General features: G+C 41.5%; 1 protein-coding gene across 6 annotated transcripts in view; it reads right to left on the bottom strand.

Annotated features, from left to right (window-relative positions):
- The window catches only part of SEMA5B (semaphorin 5B), a 277,220-nt gene that overhangs the window by 174,160 nt on the left and 83,723 nt on the right, over window positions 1-19,337 (bottom strand). For all 6 annotated transcript variants that reach the window (XR_009746181.1, XM_061469010.1, XM_061468781.1 and 3 more), the window contains one exon: window positions 17,245-17,305. The gene's annotated coding sequence lies outside the window, so the exon portion shown is untranslated. The remainder of the gene's footprint in view (window positions 1-17,244; window positions 17,306-19,337) is intronic.

The following is a 19,337-nucleotide window of genomic DNA, read 5'->3' on the forward strand; positions in this document are numbered from 1 at the left end:
ACAGGAAGTTCTTTATGACTCTCAGATATCTAATCAAATTGCAGTACCCGTGGAAACTGATTCCTTTATACCAGCATCAGTTTATTATCGGTTGAGTGAAGGAAGGCTCTGCCATCTGCTGCACAGCTCAGCAGCACAGCTCTACCCCCTCCTCTGCCACCTTCCCTCCAGGTCAGTAAATCCCAATCTGATGACAGTCAGAATGAACCCTCGAAAAGATAAAGAGTGAAATGATTGTCAAAGTTTCTCACTCCAGCAGTGCCTAAGCCAGATCCTTCAAGCCAGTGAGAAGACACCCACTGATGTCAATATGCTCTGAATTGAGCCCTAATGAAGCACAGCTCAGCTCTGCCCACCAGCCCCTATGCCTGCTAGCATCACCACCTGCCTGTTTTCTGAAGAGAGCAACTTTCATGTCTCAGTGAGCTCTCTGCTTAATCTTTCAGTGATTGGCATAGGAAGGATCTCTTACACATGTAGATGGAAACCATCTGGTGAAGAATTTGGCTCAGGAAGCAGAGTCCCACCTGCGTTAGCTGTCCCACGACCCCTGCTCCAATCAGCAGGAACCCATGGTGTTACAACCTCTTCCCAAAATGTCATGCTCTCCAGGCCCTGGCAGCCATGGAAGGTGGAGCTTTCCCATGTAGTTTCCCAGCTAAAGCTATTTCTCACTGCACATTTTTGTGGTAGTGGTCCAGGGACCAAGTAAAGTAGCAGGGAAGTGGGTGGAGAACATATGTGTCTAACTTAATAAAGATTCTCACTATTTGCAGGCACATTATCATCCATGTTCACCACTTATCAAAAGCCTTTCATTTATAAAGTCTTTAAAGCCTAGTTTAGCAACCTGCAATCACAGTGGTGGACTTGACAGTGTTAGGTTAATGGTTGGACTTGATCTTAAAGTTCTTTTCCAAACTAACCCATTCCATGATTCTATGATCACTTGAATCATAGAATTACTTGCTTATTATTATATTGTGTAAACGAAGCACTGTGGCATTTAATGTAAAATATGTTTTCCTCTCCCTGTTTTATCATTGTTTTTAAAGCCATTATGATCAGGCATTTTTCTCAACCTATCCTAAAATACACACCACAATATCTATGGCCCAAAGTAACACTATTCCTGGGATTTGAGTATAGCAGTGAAAGAACAAAGATAATAAAGCAGCCTTTCCGTGTACTTGCTGCCTCCAAGGTTTCTAACAGGGCTGTTCAGACCATTCTCTCTCCCCAGGTTGAGTTTCAAGGTCCCTTTATATCCAGGAGACATAAAAAGGAATTTGTTCATTATTAATACACTGTCTCCAAGAGGCTTTTCTTTGTAATCAAAGTATAAATTCTGCGGTGGAATTGATATACGTGCAAACACTGCACCATCAATGTTTGCATTATGGGTGAAGGCATGGTAACAAACAATAAGATTTGTGGCTGGGGGACTGGTTAGGAGTTGTGGCCGTTTCAGGCAAAAGAAAAACATTTGCCATTTAAAGGAGGACTTCCTGGGGACTGTATTTTACTGAGCTGCCAGAATGCCAGTAGGAGCAGCTACCTGCCCGTTTAGATGGCACAGAAATGTATATTAACCTAAAGTCTGGTACATGCTCCCCTGGCATTTATCAGGACATCCTGCCACCAAATTACACCTCCAGTGGGACTTGTGGCAGTGGGTCTCATGTTCATCACTAGGGCCAGTATTTCACAGACACAAAATGAGAACATTAAAACACCTGGAGTTAAACCAGAAGGAAAAATAAAACAGGAGAATTAAACAATGGAAACCGGTCCAAAGTGCAAAGCAGAGAGATGAGGTTCAAAATCTGGAGCAATTCTAATCAGGGTTTTGGTTCTGGCTCATCTGTAATTAAAATGAAGTACAAATCTGCCTGAGACAGTCAACAATCTCAGCTGTTTCCGAGATCTGGCTTTCATTAATTTCATTAACATCTTAAATGCATTCTTATTGCTTGTTCATATGCTGAAGAGCAAGCGAAATAACAACACACCATGAACCAGTTTATCTTTGTCTTCGCAGAGGAACAGATGTGGTATCAGTCTCAGGGGCATGCAGGCCTTTTGCATGGAAAATGGCAACGAAGGGAGTTGTGCAAGTGTGGAAATCTTTGACACAAAAAAATATATAAATTGAAACTAGCATTTCATCAGTGCCTCATGCACTTTGGGGAGCTTCACCAGCATTATTAGTATTAACCAGTGTGACAATTTCCAGTTTAATTTGCCAGTCTTGTTTCAGAGAAACAGTCAAAAAGTCAGAACTGAGATGGAGCTCTCCCAAGTACCTGTGATCTGGTAGGCCAGACCTGAGGATCCTGCAGGAGGCTCGTGGAGGGACAAATGCCACAGACCGTGTTCCTGGTCAGTGCTATGCATTAAACATGCTCTTGTTAGGTGTGTGACCCAGGGTATAATGGCATTTCTGCCCTTTCCTTTAATTCAGATATTTAAGAGCAGGGTGAAAATAGGAACTAGGAGGCTGGTTCCTCATCTCTCTGAAACAAAGTCATAGCAGTCAATAAGATGAATTTCCCGTGTGCTCCCCACTGCTCTGCAGGTGGTATGTCCTCAGCCCAGGTGCTGGAATAGGTAGCATGTGTTCACAGCCCCAACAACCTTCAATGGCAAAGTGCTCCCATCCACAAACTTCACCATGGCAGCGGGACAGGCAGCAGTAAGAGAAAACTTGCACTCACCAAAGCCAGATCCATGCTCCAGTGCACACACCACTGTCAGGGAGGGGGAACAAAGCCACTTGCAACCTGTTTTCTATGCAACCTGCATAGAAATTCTAGACAAACTTCTAATCAACTTTCATTTGATCTAAATTCTTTTGCCAGACTGCATATCTCTTATGGAGTGAGGCAAGTTACCAGCGGAGCTACTAGAGGGTGCTACAACACATATGGGCCTTGGTCTCTGACCGCCTGGCATTCAGAAATTCCTGGCGTAAATTAACTGTTCAGCTCTGTGATGATGCCGATTTGCTCCACTTGGCATAAACAGATACTCTGATGCAAGAGAGACAATAGTTTCTGGGACCTGTCATTCTAGGGTTTTCAAATCCACTGGCATGTTTAATAGCAAAAAAGATGAAAGACAAAAATAGCCTTATACATACAAAGACCTCCGTGTCACAAATGAAAATTCAGTTTAATTAAGCCAACTCACATACATTATATTCCGCCCATAAAACTTAATATCACCAAAAAATTCCCATCAAATGCAAATTTTCCTCAGTGATTTATTTGTGCAATTGTGAGACAGGGCGAAAGCACACAAAGCAGTGGGAGCTGCAGGCTGAAGTAAACAGTGTTGTCAGAATATGCAAAACAAGGGAAGAACACAAAAAGGAGAGAGAGAAGGAAGGGACAAACATTCTCTGGCTGGAAAGTTATTGAGTGTTTAGAGCCAAAGAGCAGTGGAAAGCTTGCAGAGGAATTTCTACACGTAACCTACAGACTCTACCCTATTTCCATTCCAAGCATCTCTCCCATTTAGCTAACAGATGAAAAATCTTTTGGGGGGTAGATGTAGGGTTAGGTTTATGGTTTTAAAGGTCATTGCCTAAAATCAGCACTGCAATGAGCAGAAAGAAGCTTTGCAGTTGGTCAGCTTCAGCATATCCCACACTTTGAGGAGTGCTGGCAGTGAGGTAATCCCCTAGGAATGTGTGTGCGGTTGGATGGCTGTGAAAAGAGAGCGGTCAGCTACCAAAGCTCTGTGCTGAATATTCACGTCACACACACACAATCATTTTTCTTGTTAAGTATTGAGAAGAATGGGAACATTATAAATGCAGTATCTTTTCTGGTTACAAGTTTAGCTGGTTTAAAATGATCTGTTCCTTCCCTGCTACTCCATTCCACCAGCTGTGCTTCATCTCCATCCCCAAACCAAAAGTGCGCACACAATGAACTTTATAAGACAGATACAAAAAATCAGGGAGAAAATTAAACACAACTGAACAGAAGCTAAAGAGTAAGAAGTTTAAAAGATGAAAATACAACAAACTGGCATAAGCATTTTAAGGTCAATTGTCTATAGAAAAATTACACCTTGTTGAACTCGTAACCCCATGCCGCAACCTTGGGTTATTATCCACATATAGATCCAGATCCATGTCATATTACTCAAAGCAACTGTTTTAATCTCTGTGTGTTGAAGAGTCATTACAGCTGCAGCAGATGCTCTGCCAGTGCCAGGTAATGTTGGTAGTGCTGGCTGTTAAAAATACCTTTATTTGCCAGAGGCATTTAGCAATTTGTTGCAGTGAGGACAGAAAAAGAGTGAGGATCAGGCATTGCGGATCAGGCATCCCAGCCCAAAATCAAGCACATCGATCCAAACTCATGCACATCATGGAAAGTTTCTCACTCATTTTCGTGAGTTTCGGATCAAGTCCTAAGCAAGAAAAATGCAATATAATACTTCCAGTCATTTTTCTGATTATTTGCTAATAAGAGTAGACAGACATTTTTTTCCTTGTTTTTTTTCTTTTTTTCTTTCCTGTTTCAAATGCCCCTACATTGCATTTATCTTGTCTACATCCATATATACTTGCTCATCCCATGCTTAGCTCAGTGGGCCCATGCTCATGCAGTTTGCGTGCATCGAAACAAAGGCACTGCACAGAAATAATTTTCAAATGAATGATATCTACAAAAGAAGAGAGAATTAGACCAGTGACATCCCACATTTGAAAAGAGGTGTTTTTTTGATATTTTCTCAAAAAATTGCACATACTTATACCCACAAGACTACATTAAGTTTCTAGGTCACTAGACTCCTGATTATGAGATGATTACCTTGAATGGCACGTTTAAATACCAGCCTCTGCTCTCTTGCAGGAAACAACCAGCTCAAACTTGCAATTCTTGACCCACTCTAGTACTTTAAACTTATTGTTTAACAAAAAAAAAGAAAGAAGGATGGCAACAAGCTGCCAATCCACTTCAAAACTTCTACTATATTTGTGGGTAAGCAAAGTCCAAAAAGCTTTAATGCATGTGCTCAGAGAGCTTAAAACTCATTGGAAACAATCCTCCCAGAACTAAGCAGCAAAAGACTCAAACAGGTGCTCTCTATCAAGGAAAGAACACAAATTTAGTGCAAATTTACTACAAATTTAGCCTTTAGATTCTAAACATACATATAGAAATGTCCTTACAGCAGTAACTAAGTCCAGAACACTGTTTTTTGACAATCTATATAGCACTGGGAAACATCCTGGACAGTGTCTGGCGCTGTTTACTTCCAGTTGAGGACTGCCCCACAGTGTACCACCTCTCCCTCCGAAGATACTATCTCTACACATATATTAACTGACCAAGCCTGAAAATCATACTGTGTTCCATTAACTCCAAGCCCTCCACTTTACCAGTGGGAAAAGTGAGATACAATGCTGCCAAGAGACTTCTTAGGGTCCTTCCACAAATCTGTAACTATAAGGTACAATGCCCTTGTCTGTTGGGGAATTTCATTCCTATACAAGACTATATCTGAATGCTGTCTCCAAGTACTTCAGAACAGGATGTGGACAGCCCACTTCACACAGGGATGACAACTTCTTCGCACCATGTTGTCCTGGGTTCAGCAGTAGCAGTCATGTTTTTTCCTTTGTGGTAGCTGGTGCAGTGCTGTGTTTTGACTTCCAGCCTGAGAACAGTGTTGGTGAAGCCGATGTTTTCAGTTGTTGCTAAGTGATGTTTACCCTGACCAAGGACTCTGTGAGGCTCATGCTCTGCCAGGGGGGAGGAGAAGCTGTGAGGAAGCAGAGACGGGGCGCCTGACCCGGGCTAGCCGGGGAGGTATTCCATACCACAGCACGTCATGCCCGGGGTGGGGGGTAACTGGGAGTTACCCGGAAGGACAGGGGCTTCCGGATGGGACTTGTTGTCTTGGCCGGTGGTATCGTATTCTCTTCCCTTGTTATTTTCCCTTATCATTGTTTTAGCTGATAGTAGCGGTGGTGATTTGTGTTGTACATTGGTTGCTGGACTGTTCTTGTCTCAACCCGTAGGAGTTGCACTCTCTCGATCCTCCTCCCTGTTCCTCCGGGAGTGGGGAAGGGGAGAGCCCCGGTGGGGGGGGGACACGGACCTCGATTGTTGTCAGCTCGGCACCACTCACTGGGAGTGAGTGAACAAGTTACCTGACTGGGTTTAAACCACGACACATGTTAATGAAGGTCCTTAGCTCACGCAGACTCTCTCATTTCTATTGTTACCAACATGACTACGGCAAAGTCTGCTCATGCTTCAACTTCCTAAATAGCTACACTCACTGGAATTTCTGCAGATGATCCATCTCCTACAAAAGGTATCCAGGAAGCCAATTTAAAAAATGTTCATATGAAACTATGCTCATCATTTCAAAACTGCCCCAGTTACACATGTTTGGTAGGAGACAATCAGAGGCTATGGTTAAAAAAATTATACTACGGAAAAGTTATTTTCCTTTTAACTGTCTTATAAAGTTCATTAATACCTTCTGCTCTTGGTGAAATGATCCCCCGTTAACATTTCAATTTATTATTGCTGTTCCATTAATGAGACCACAAAAAATGGAAATGAGGCCTATAAATATGCTAAGAGTTAAAGTCAGGAATCGTAACAGTGTGTGCACTTTATGAGTAATGTTTCGGTACTGCTAACATTTAAAATAGCACGGAAGGATGGCTCTGCAGCATAAGTATCTGGCTTAACAAACAAAACACCCAAAGTCCAAACAAAAAAAAAGGCCACAATTCCTGAAACTATAGGTTAAAGCATCAGCGGAGGCAACTCAGTCTTAACCCCTGCTGCAGCAGACAGGTAAATTCCGTGCAGTTCGCCCTTAAAATGCTTTTGGGGAAGGACTTTCTCAGTGAAGGTCACTGAGACTGTTAAATTTCACAAAGCAAATTCTGCAGGAGGAAGGATTTGCCTTCGTTTCCTTTGTTAAAAAAAAACCTCTTTCCATGCTCACATCTATTTACTGCCACCACACCAAGCACTGGGGGGAATTGATTCTCTGATAGCATCTCTGGTCCTCCAAGAAAAAGGGCAGGCTATAAATAGGGAACCCCAGTTTTGGGAACCACATTAGGTTTCATTTGAAAAACATGTTTATTGCCAGGTAGCCTTTCAGATCCATCAGGCTCCCACAGTTCTTCCGCTGATCTTTTCTCCAACTAACAGTGAATATCCTCCATGGGTCAAGAAACATCCCTATGCAAGTGGCATTACTGCAACTTGCATTTTCAATTATTAATATTCCACTTCTCATCTTACAAACTTTTTCAGAAAAGGAGGAAAGCAGCAGCTTGTTCCCCTGGGAACAAAACCACAGAATGCTGTACCTCGCTGAGCCATGAAAGGAACAGTATCTTCAGCAGAGGGATATCATATCATGCTAGCAACACTTTTGTTTCTGCATTTAGGCTCTTGCTGGTGATTGAAAATGATCAATCCTCCCCTGTTTTCTGTGCATAGCTGATGGTACTAGGGTGTGTGTAGCCACACTTCCACTAGCACTATCACCTTGCAAGGAACAAACCTGTAATTATAAAATTGATTTTATAATCTATTTTCCAGGAAGCTCAGATTTCATGACAGGGATTGGCTTTGCGCTGGCGTCCCACGACATCAGCATAAGAGAACACTGCAGTCTGTGCTTCTTTTAAGCCTTAACAGAAGAAATTATCTAAATTAGCCAGTTTGCCATAGCAGTAAGTTTGAAAAAAAACCAGACACCTTCAGTAAGATGAAATAAAATGAAAACATAAAAAGCAAACCATTTAATGAGAGAACAGGCTACTTCAATAAGTCTAGTTATTTGATAAGCAGACTGCCACTGTCAGCCTTTTATAATCTGTGAAAGACATGATGGATCTTCTCTGTTTGCTTACAATTTCAAACCTTTCCCTTCTGATCAACATTAACATTTTGCTCCAGTGCCTCTAACAACATGACTGCTAGCAACTAGTCCAGATTCTGCCCTTCAGGAAGAGTCTAAGAATTGACAACCCAGGCATGGCTCAGTAGCACATACATATGGCACACAGACTGGGGTGGTTCAAGGCTGTGAAATGTTCTTCCTCTTCTGAGCTCACCTAAAGGGAATGAAAATGGCCCCTGCTGAGAGTGTATGCACATAAAGCGGTAACAAACATTTCATTTTATCAGCTCTGAAAGAGAATTAGTCTGTATATTCTGCACTGCCAGTTCCTACTGTAGCTGCTCAAAAGAGATGGCTTTGGAGGGTTATTAATTCCTATATTAATGGTCAGCCTCCTCCTCGTTACTGAAATATAGGCTCCCAAGCGTGTTTCAATCTTACTTCCCCACATCTCTTTCAATTCTTCTATTATAAGCAGATAAAAGTCATTATTTGGCTGAAAAGGACCTCAATCCGACACAGGCTCACAATACTTCATCTACCTTTATGATTCAGCTACACAATTTTCCTTCTGTGTAAAAAAAACTTGCTCAAAAAAAAAGAAAAAAGAGAAGAATTAAAAATGTACAGCAGGTTCCAGGGAAACCACTGAAACAGCTACTGCCTGTGTGCATTGTTTGTGCTAAACCAGTTAGCAGTCACTGCAGGGAAAGATTCAGATGTGATTTTTAAACTAGGCTAGTGAAAAATATTTCACCCTCCATCAATTCTCCGCTACATTTCAAGAGGGCAATGCTGCCAGATGTCATGAATCTAAAAGCACTTTCTGGAAAACGTAAGGCATCATACGAAGTCATGGTACCTTATATACTGTGCAGCCGCCTTCATCACTTTGATGAGGTTTAACTACTAACTTTAGGGTACTACAAGAACAACCCCTTAAAATTCCAGGGAAATTTGACTGCTTGAACTGGAGCAAAGCAGAAGTTAGTTACTGAAGATCAGCTCTTCAGTACTGAAGTTATGTATGTATAATTATATACATATATATATAATGTAATGCATATATATATAATAAATGCATATAACATGCTGGTTAAGGATCTAACGTATACTATCTACAGCTTGAAAGATTATAAATAGGGCTATTTTTATATGTTTTACCAAATATAAAACATGCAATTGAAACATAGGCAGAGATTCATCTCACCCAACTTTATTCACCTGAATGCTGGGTTAGGCTAGGCAGCGAGGTGCTTGGTAAATCAGCAGGAGACCAACACTCCCAAAGGTCTGCTCTTGTTGCCTATGGGAATGCCTGTCTGATGAGTCACCCTCTGGATATGCTCATCTCCTTCCTCCACTACACAAACTGGATTACGATAGATGTCCCAATCAGTTGTAACAAAATGTTCTGATAGCTACGCAAAATCCTGATCCTCCTCCTTTTCTCCCCTGCTGTTTTATGCCAATATGAATCCACTGACTTTTGCAAGGTTATTCAAACTCACATCCATCTAGTTATAATACCCACTCCAAAGTCATGTTTGGCTGGAGTGAAAGCTGTTGAGGGCACTGAATTAAATTGTCCTAACTACTTCAGAAAGGTGCCCCAAAAGCAAGAGACTCAGAGATCGTCCTTTACATGAGGCCTTTCATCCTTTTCATTCAGGCTTTGCCTCAACAACAAACTCTTACAAGTTGGGCCTGACACAAGACAACTCTACCACAAAACATCTGAAAAATACAAATTACTGTAGCAGCCCCTCACCTCAGGATGAACTGCCCTGGATGTGGAGCAAAAGTAGATATTGCTCCCACTTTACTGCATCACTTCCAGTGAATTTTGCTGAAGTTTTTGAGAGCTAATAAGCTGTCTGCTTCTCTTTCAGTCTTCAAAAGTGTCAAGGCTGTATACAGAGACATATGGAAACAGTATCTGATCCAAAGCTAGAAACAAAAGAGCTTATTTCCCCTTATCTGTTGAAGAATCCAGTAAGCCTCTTAGGCAGGTAGTTGAAACCACAGTAAGGACAGTAAAACCTTTCCCAGAATTGAAGGATCAGGAAGAAAGTAAGAAACAAGAGGAAAATGAGTATGCTTGAGGAGAGCCTTAATCAAAAAAGATGCATGGTGTAGGTCTCTTAGCAGACACTCCAGCACTCAGTAGTAGGACTATTGCTGTTCTTGACTCAACTGGGGCTGTGTCCGCACCTATGGGCACGTCTCTTCCCCACTTGCATAATGGTGATAAATCCTTATGAATAAAACTTAGTAAATGTGAGCTAAGCCTTACTAGTAATAGGAGGCCACATTCTCCATGTCTTCAGGCAGGCAATACCCCAGGGAAATCAGTGTGGGATTTCCCAGCCAAAAGGTTAGAGGACAGAGCAGAAAGCTGTGGGACAAAGCCTGCATAAAGAAGAAATGACCTTTCATGTATCTCTGGAATGGTGCAAAGTAATTCCCAAGTTTAGTGTGGCAAAGCAAAGCTCAGACATATTGCTCCTTTACAAGCAGAGACAATTCATCAGATGACATCAAGGCAAGTTTTGCCTTTGTTTTACCCTTCATAACTAAAGAAAGCATCCCACAAAACTAATCAAAACTCTTCTTTCATTATCTCCAAAGACTCTGTTTCAACCAGGAGCCAGCCTCTGCAGCAACTATCATTTTGCCCCAATCTGGTAAATGTCTTCTTCTCCTCTCCCCCTCCTCTTTCCCACCCGGGGCAATCAGCTGCTTGCAGAAAAACTTGAAAAGAGAAAAAAAAGGAATACAAATGTTGGTTTGCATCGCCCAGAAATGAGAACTGAAAAAAAGTGAAACTGTACGCCTTGCCCCTGGTGGCTCTGGGACTTGGAACCAAACCAAGGCCAAGAAAACAGAATATTGCTCTTTGTTAACCATAAATAAATAAATAAAGGACTACTCACTCTTGCCCTTTGGGATATGTTTTCTAAGGAGGAAGAAATTCCCTGTGGAGTAGGGGGGAAGTGTAGACGGGAAGTGTGCCTCCTAGGGAAAAAGCAGTGGGGGTAGTTTTACCCTTGGTGATTTCTTTCCCCCCTTTCTGCCAGTACATTATTCATTTTGCTAGTCTCCTTCCCCTCCCTTTTGCAATAAGTGAAGCCACACAAAGGAACATGCAGGTAATTCAGCCACCTAAAACTACACAGCATCTCTTTTCCTATATAAATGAACAGTGTGTGGCCTGGTTTCATTTGCAACTGTAAATGAAACAGGCCTACAACTGTGTCATAATCCTCCTTAATTGAATTTCTGTGACAAAACCCAGACAAAATTATTACCCTCAAGTTAACAGTTTGCATGAAGTAGCCAAGGGTTCCTGGGAATCTTTAAAACAAATGCAGGACAAAACTTGAGACCTCAAAGCGGTTATTTGGTGTTGGTACCATTTGTTTGAATGGGGGAAGGTTTCCCTGGAGGAACAAGGCCATTATAATATGAGGGACAGCCTAGGAATTCAACAAAGACCAAGAAAAAGTGAGAATTAAATAAGCAGCAGAAGCACTTGGATATAAATGAGCACACGCTGCTCACACCACAGCTACTGGAAGGAGGTGGTGTTGTTGGGCTCTCCTGGCTTTTTGAAAGGGCAGCATCATTCACAACTTGGTGTGGCAAATTAAGAGAGTTTCACAAATCCAGGACTTGAAGCAACTGTTTGGCTTATGGTGAAGTTCACACCCCACTGCAAGGAGTATCTCCTTTAATGCCCTCCATTTAGTAATTTCCTTCAACTAGATCACCAGTTATATGGTAAATACACAGAGCATTAGTCATGATGTCAGGCTGCTGGTAAAATATCTAAACTTACTTTTAAAATGTGAGAACCACTACTAAATGGATGCAAAAAAGGCACTGCCCTGTGAGTCACTCCCACTGCTTTAAGAAGAAGAGAATTAAAGCCTTTCCTATTACCAAAACTTAGTGTTTGTTATTCTTTCGGATGATACAGATGTCTTCTTGAATGATTGGACAAAGCTGGTGTGAAGAGAGCTGTGTGCAACAGCTAATTTTGCATGTCATATGCTATGTACTTGGACAGACACCCTATTTTATTCCAGAGCACCATGTTTTAGTCATCTCTGTATCAGCTAATAACTACAGCAAACTAGCAAAGTTATTAGGGATCAAACCAGACTCTTTATGATTCAGTTTACATAGAGCTGATCAGAGAAGGGAAAACCAAATCATCCCAAGGCGATGTCTGCCTGAGTTACCACCCCACACGCTCACAGAAATTAATAACTTGTGCAATTTAAGCAGGAGGCAAGGCTATAAGGAAATGGGGAAAGCTGAGGTAATGGAAAGAGAAATCCTGTAGTTCCTCAGCAGCTGCCCATGTCCTGCGTGTCACCCAGCCCTCTCCCAGGCAGAGTTGTTGGAAATTTAGGGGTAGAGGAGGCTGATGGGTCCTTGTATTAAAATTCACTCAGATTTCATTATTGAGAATGGAAGTAAAGTATCACTAGAATTGATTAAATGAGCAATACAGTTCAGAGACAGGCAGGCAGAGACCAGTCCTCAGTTCCACAGACCTTTGTGCCTTTGTGTCTCTGTGAGATCATGTGTCCCTCTTCCCACACTCATTTGCAAGGTAGAGATGGCAAAATGGGAGACCTCAGAAGAGTTTCCAGGAAATGTTGCCTCTCCCAGGAAGGCAGTGGGGTAACAACCAAGTGCTTCTGCCTTCCCCAGTGTCTCTGCTGAACCAAATGTTTCAGCAGTTGCATTAACACCTGGTTTTGAGAGAATGCTCATTACCCCTGGAGTCCTGTGCCACTTTAAGTAACCTTTTAAAAACAACTTTTTATAGCTTGTGTGCTCTGCTTTTCCTCAGGCCACAAGTTAAACACACTCAACAACACCGGGGCAGAGTGAAACAGAAATAAATACATGTATACGCACATGCCTACCAACCCCCTACATACACACAAAGGATCAGGACCAGAGATCAATGTCTTCAGGAAAAGGCATGAGGGGACAAATTCAGTCCCCTGAAAAGGTATGAGGGGACAAATTCAGTGCTTTGTCACTGGTGGCAAAGGAAAGAAAAAGGAACATTTAAAAGGGTGATGAAATGTTTCAAGAAAAAGCAATATATTTTTATGTACTTGTAAAATCCATTGGGAATGACTTTTCTGGTTAATTGGTTTCAACTTATTAAACTAAAACCCTATTTGTAAAATCCAGACATATTCAACCGTAAGTCCAATTTCTTCACCGAAAGCCAATACGCCATTTCAAAGGAAAAAAATAAGCAATATAAACCCGTTTCCATTAGTCTAAAAGCACAGCACTTGGTATGGGGAAGAGAAATGGAATAGAGTGCTTGACTTTTTGAAAATGCACTTTGGAAAAATCATGTTACTCATGCTCATTTACCTCCAAACTGCAGCTCCCTTCTTCCCTGGTCCTGTGAAAATGGATGAGTATTTTGGCCCAATTATGCAGTGATTTAGAAATCAGCCTTCTGCTATCTTTCCCTGCACTTGTCATGTTGAACTTCTTCCCCCTTATTAGACCACTCTTCTTCTCATTAAATAGTCTCTCTGTCTCACTTGCCAAAGAACTGCCAATGGGCCCCTGATTTTACAGAAGAATAGACACAGCTTTAGCAATGGGAAAGGGCCCCTAATGTACCATGGACACAGCACAGTGAAGCATGGTAATTTGCCTGTGTTAATGATGCTACTTCACAATGATCAGGAAAACAAAAATCTTTAATAGCTAAATGACACCCAGTCCTTCCGCAGCCTGTTGAATTCAAAAGCAGTAGAGGCAAAACTCAAGGAGATGTCCTTTAAGAGACGAGCTAAAAGTAGCTGCACGGTTGTTTGTTTTTTTTTCCTAAATTCCTAATCTGTATGGAATCATTAAAATGGGTGACTTAGTGCTGGGAGCAGGACATAAAAAAAAACAATACAAGTGTTTCAAAATGTTTTTGCAGCTTAAAATCAAGGGGTAAAGGTGGGGAGGGGGGATAAATTAACATATATGTAAATGCTTTGTGACATACTATACACATGCATGATTCTCCAACCCCCAGATATTCTGCTCTGTAGGAGAGATTTTGTGCAAGATATTACTGAAAAGTGGGACTAAAGCATCATTACTTATTTTCTGCTTTTAGGTGAAAAGAGGAAGTCATTATTGCAGGAAGGACAGAGGGGCAGTCTGCATGTGCCATTGCTTATGTCAGAGGATGCTACAATTCCACAAAGCGCTGAGCTCTTGAATGCTAAATCAACCCCAAGAAATGTTTTCAACTTCAGTTCTCATCAGAAGCTTTTAATTTCTTACAGTTGGGTTCCCCAGGCTGCCTGGCTAGGCAAAACACTGATTGCTTTGGCCAGTCAAAGTCTGGTTGCCTCAAAAAGTTAATCTTCAAATACAGCACATCAAGCTACTCAGTGGGAGAAATTCTGTCCCCAGACAAGACGGGCAGAACGGCACTTCTGACACTTTCGGTGTGCACCAGAAGGAACCAGGGATCATAGGCAATCATATGGTTCATGTTTGGTAATCCTTTGGCACTGTTGAAAAGCTGGAAAACAGACCCAGACATTGGTTCACGAAAAAAAAAGATGAACAATATTTACAATATTGCTCATACAAGAAAAAGATTCTATGACATTTTCCAAGGGCAAAAGGAGTGATTTGTCAGCCAGTTGCAGTTTCATAGATTTTGTAGCCACCCGATTGGCACGCCTCAGACATTCCTTGTCCAAAACTTTCTGGTACAGCTTTGCAAAATAGAAGCAGGATTTGAATTCAAGAGGGCTGCAGGAAGGCAGAATTACTGAGAAATCAGGAACAGGCCATTTCACTGCAACACTTGTCCAGGCATTCTTCAATTCCTGATGTTCAACATTTAACAAACCCTGAGGTAAGTCTCTACCACAATTAAGTGCTAACTTAAGTGCTTAAGTAGAGTGCTTGGGGTGTTTTGGGGTGTTGTTTTTATTTTAGCCTATTCATTGTAGAGTTCATCAGTTGATTGTCTTATGAAATTATGTGCTTACCACAGGAAAAGTTTGTCAACCCAGGTTGAAAATAAGCACCTGAAGACTCTCTAAATACTTGTTTACTCAGTCTTGAGAAGCACTCAAGGGAAGTACTAAAATCTTCAAGACAAATGCCACACCACATATTAAAAAATCACCCAAATGTTATATTGTTAACTCTTTCTTTACTAATGTGCCTGTTTCAGTTAAAAAACATGTTCTAAAAATTCCCCAAGATGCATGTTTCAAAGGCTGGCTCAACATTTGCTTTGCAGGAAATGTAGCTACAGTGCTAGCAATGAGGTTTTGGGAGGGACATAAGAAAATCAGCATTTTGATGGCCCTTAAAGACCAAGTGATCTACTGTGATTCTAAACACTAGCATTTTCTGAATGAAAAATTTTGATACCTTTCATGTTGAGTTCTGTGGACCTTGCCAAGTTGAGACCATAATACTTATCAGCAATATATCAGCAAAGCCATGGTTGACTCTTCAGAGGCCTGATATCTGAGACCTGTCCAGGCAACTTCCCTTTGAAGTCAAGAAGCCAAAGAAAGATTCCCAGCTGTGACCCAGCACAAGTGCTTCTTGAGTGGAGCATTCACCACCTTACTCAAAGTGGCTTGGCAGTTCAAAAATGGCATGTTGCCTTCCAGAGGCTGATTGCAAAATAAACCTTCGTCCCTGGGGCAAAATTCACTTCTGCAGCAGGAATGGAAGAGATGCTCTTCCAGACATTGCACGTCTCAGATGGGCCAGGGCATAAAATCTCTCACTGCTAGATGAACAGCCATCTCCTCATCCTGCCAATCCAGGGCAGTACCAACTCCTCCTCTGGGGCAGCAGAAGCAGTGGAAGGAAACACAAAGACAAGGGACAATGCAGCCCTTTTACTGAGGCCATGGAGATCCCTGTGCTGCAAAGCCTTTAGCATTTCAGTGAGCACATCAAGAGTGGCCTGATGTCATGGCTACTCCCTCCTCTGCCCTTGTCTAAAGCAACAGCAATGTAGCAAAAGCATGTGAAAAGACAGGCTGGATGGAGTACAGTTTCATATTAGTTCCACATGGTACAGTTTCACATAGTACATAGTTCCAGAGTTTCATCTCTGGGTGTCTCTCTTGAGTGTGAACAGTACTGCTCATGTACAGGATTGCCAACACCATTTGGTGTGGTGGAGTTGTACAAGGAACTTGTAATAGCAACTTAAATAACATCTATGATAGATTCTACAAGATGAGTGCGTAGATGCAATTATTAGATTCATTAATTCTCAAACAGTGATACCTCTTTTGCTTGCTACTTGCCAGGCAGATATAGCCACCAGGGTGTGCAGCTATTAAATGTAAACCACAGCTCCTATCACCCTTTTTTGTTCTTCACCTTCCTTTTACTGTGCATTTTCCTTGAGCTCTTTCTCTTTTGATCTCCTTGAGAAAAATGGCTTCCTTTATTGATTAAATTACAAATTCCAAAGGCAGGTTATTGAGTTATATGATAACACCTGACAAAAGCCATCAACTACAACTGAAATAAAAGGAAAAATTAGCACTCTCTTTATTACAAAAGATTTGGATGTTGAGTAGCTGACTAAATTAAATGGAGATTGAGCAGATCTGAGAGAATTGATTAGGAAAAACAATGCAGAATTCAGAAAAGAGGCACCAAAATTAACAACTCACTAATTCACCTTAGAAAAATGTGGGAAAAGTTGAGGAAGAGAAGGGAGTTGCATCTTTTTCAAGCATTCACAACCAGGAACTGCACCAAAGCTTGCCTTTGTGATAAGACTTCTCAGATACCCAATTCTGACAAGTTACCAAAAGCCAACAAATACATGACCAGATGACCATCCCTTCAGGTTTATCCATTCAGCTTCTAGTAGGCCTTTTAAACTAGTGGTATCACAAGCAAAATAAGGCTCTTGGCCTTTGTTCTGTGCCTGGGAAGAGGACTGCATGCCAGCTTTTGGTAAATACATGACTGCATTTTATTCAGCGCTCATCTAAGCTAATGAGGTATTTTTATTTTTGTCTCCTTGTGGCATTTCCGGCAGTACTGACAGACTTGGGCTTTCTTCCTGCAGATTGAACAACCATTATTGGAGTTCTTCAATGAAACAAGAAGCTGATAAAGCAAAGTGTCTAAAATGGCATGATCAACTTCAAAACCATGTCATCATTCAGTCACTTCCTTGCAAGCTTATTGCAAGGTAGAGTCTAGCAAAGATCACTTCTAGCAAGATTCTGAAAAGAGTATAGACATGGCTGTTAAATAAAGGTTGCAAACATGATATTATTTACTTACAGCCTCTGCATTACTGAAGTGTCATATTCGAAGTCATGCTCCAGGGAAAATCCTCAGTAACCTGTGACAATATCAGAAAAAGAGTCTTCAGTAGATATTTCTAACTAAGTCTTCTATCTGATGGGAAAGAGAATTTAACATTAAATTTTGATATTATTTTGGAGACAAAATGAAAATGTGAAGATCATCTTATTTAACCACCAAGCAGTGTGAAAATTCTCCCTAATGATCATCCAAAGGTTGCTTCAAAACTTGCTGCAGCTGCAATCATCTTCTCCATATCTGCTTTCTCCAAAAATCCTAGCCTACAGATTTACTAGCAGCAAATGTTTGTAGAAACAATAAATAACACATTCAATTGAACTCAGAAATTGTGCAGCCTTGCCTGAACTTTTCACAGTCCTGAATGCTTCATCCTCATGAAAGAGACAAGGAATTGATTTTGTCCCAGTTTCCAAGTGGGAAAATTGCACCAGTGAGAAATGTAGCCTGTGAACACACATCTTATGCCTCACTGCAGTGCTCTGCTTGGGGACATTCCTGTGCCCACCACCCTGCCTCATCATTCACCCCTGCCAGAGCAAATTGTACCCTCCATTCTGTCAGCAGAACTACTCACAAGTGCAGCCAGATATGGGTTAGTAAAGACCTATTTAAACTGCTCAAGCCAATCCAGGAGCTGCAGCCAGATGAAGATGTGTGAACACAGCCTACATGATTTGCCCCAGGTCTCACAGCAAGCCTGGCAGGGCAGACAGCTAGCGTGACAGCTGCAAGCCCATATTTCCCCTTCTTTGAAACACGAAGGGCGCTGATCCCAAGCAAAACACAGAATTAACAGACATGCTAAAGAAACCCATGCCTCAAAGGTTATTTTCATAATTTTCACCATTTTGCCTTGCCCCAAATCCCCAATTCCACCACAATCTGATGAGAGAAAAAATTATTACAAATCATAACAAATTTTAGATTTTTTTTTCCCCTAATGATTTATCCTTTAATTTTTTATTACAGCATCACACCAAAACCTACCCTGTGCCCCAGCACAGTGCAGACACTGGCTGTGGTAGTCCCTGCACCCTGGAGCTTACCGGCAAGATATCAAGGAGCTAGAAGTGCAGGCAGGGAAACGACAGGAACAGCAAAAATCAGAGGATGCTTCTGCACAGTGGTTTGTGAGCACAAATCCCACTCAGCCAGTAAGAAATGACTCACTGTGAAGAGGTTCTGACCCTACTACCTATTATGCTCAACAGCCGATCTCACTGAAATTATTTATCTAGTTATTTACATGGCTTCCATTAGAGCAATGGCTGAGCATTCACAAACCAGATGGTTTTTTCCTCACCACACTCCTGAGAAGGAGCCCATGCTGTTAACTCTACATCACAGACAAGGAATAGAGATACTAAAAAGACAATTTTTTTTTTCCAGTCTGTCAAAACCCTATATCATGCCAAAGGGCTCCTGTGGGTTAAGGTGCTGCACTCAATGACCAGCCATCAGACTTAAACCATAGGCAGACCTCTCACCACCCTGGTAATTCTTCCTTGAACACTGGCTTCTAAATTGTGTTAATAAGGAAAATAAAAAGATAGAAAGGGGGAAAGGGAAAGGAGAAAACTAGAAAAAGGGAAATAAAAATAAAAAAGAAGAAAAGGTCATAATAAATACTGCAACATCTGAAAAAAGCAAACTGCAGCAACAGAGGAACCAGTCACTCAGTTCACTGAGAGGACTGAAGTAATTGTTTTCTAGAAGAAGCATCATTCATCACATTTCCATAACCCTGAAAATGGTCTCACAGTCCCTTCTTTCAACATTTTAAGACTCACATGCATATGAACTCTCACATTTCCTTTCTTCCCCTATCAGTGTTCTGTTGTGGAAGAAATCATGGGAAAAGGACAAAGATGTGAAAATTTCTGCAGCTGTTCTGCCAGGGCTGAATCATGAAGATGGGAAACCCAAGGACAGAGCACCCCACAAAAGGTTCAGCCTTCACTGCTGCCAGTTGACTCTTGCTCTTTAAAATGGTTAAGAGCAGAAATACATTTTTGCTGATATCCCAGGAGGCAGTTCAGAGCTCAGCA

Source organism: Pezoporus flaviventris, unplaced genomic scaffold (genome assembly GCF_033815535.1).
Source record: "Pezoporus flaviventris isolate CSIRO_AGI_PZ_B2104156 unplaced genomic scaffold, CSIRO_AGI_Pfla_v1 ptg000001l, whole genome shotgun sequence".
Taxonomy (NCBI): Eukaryota; Metazoa; Chordata; class Aves; order Psittaciformes; family Psittacidae; genus Pezoporus; species Pezoporus flaviventris.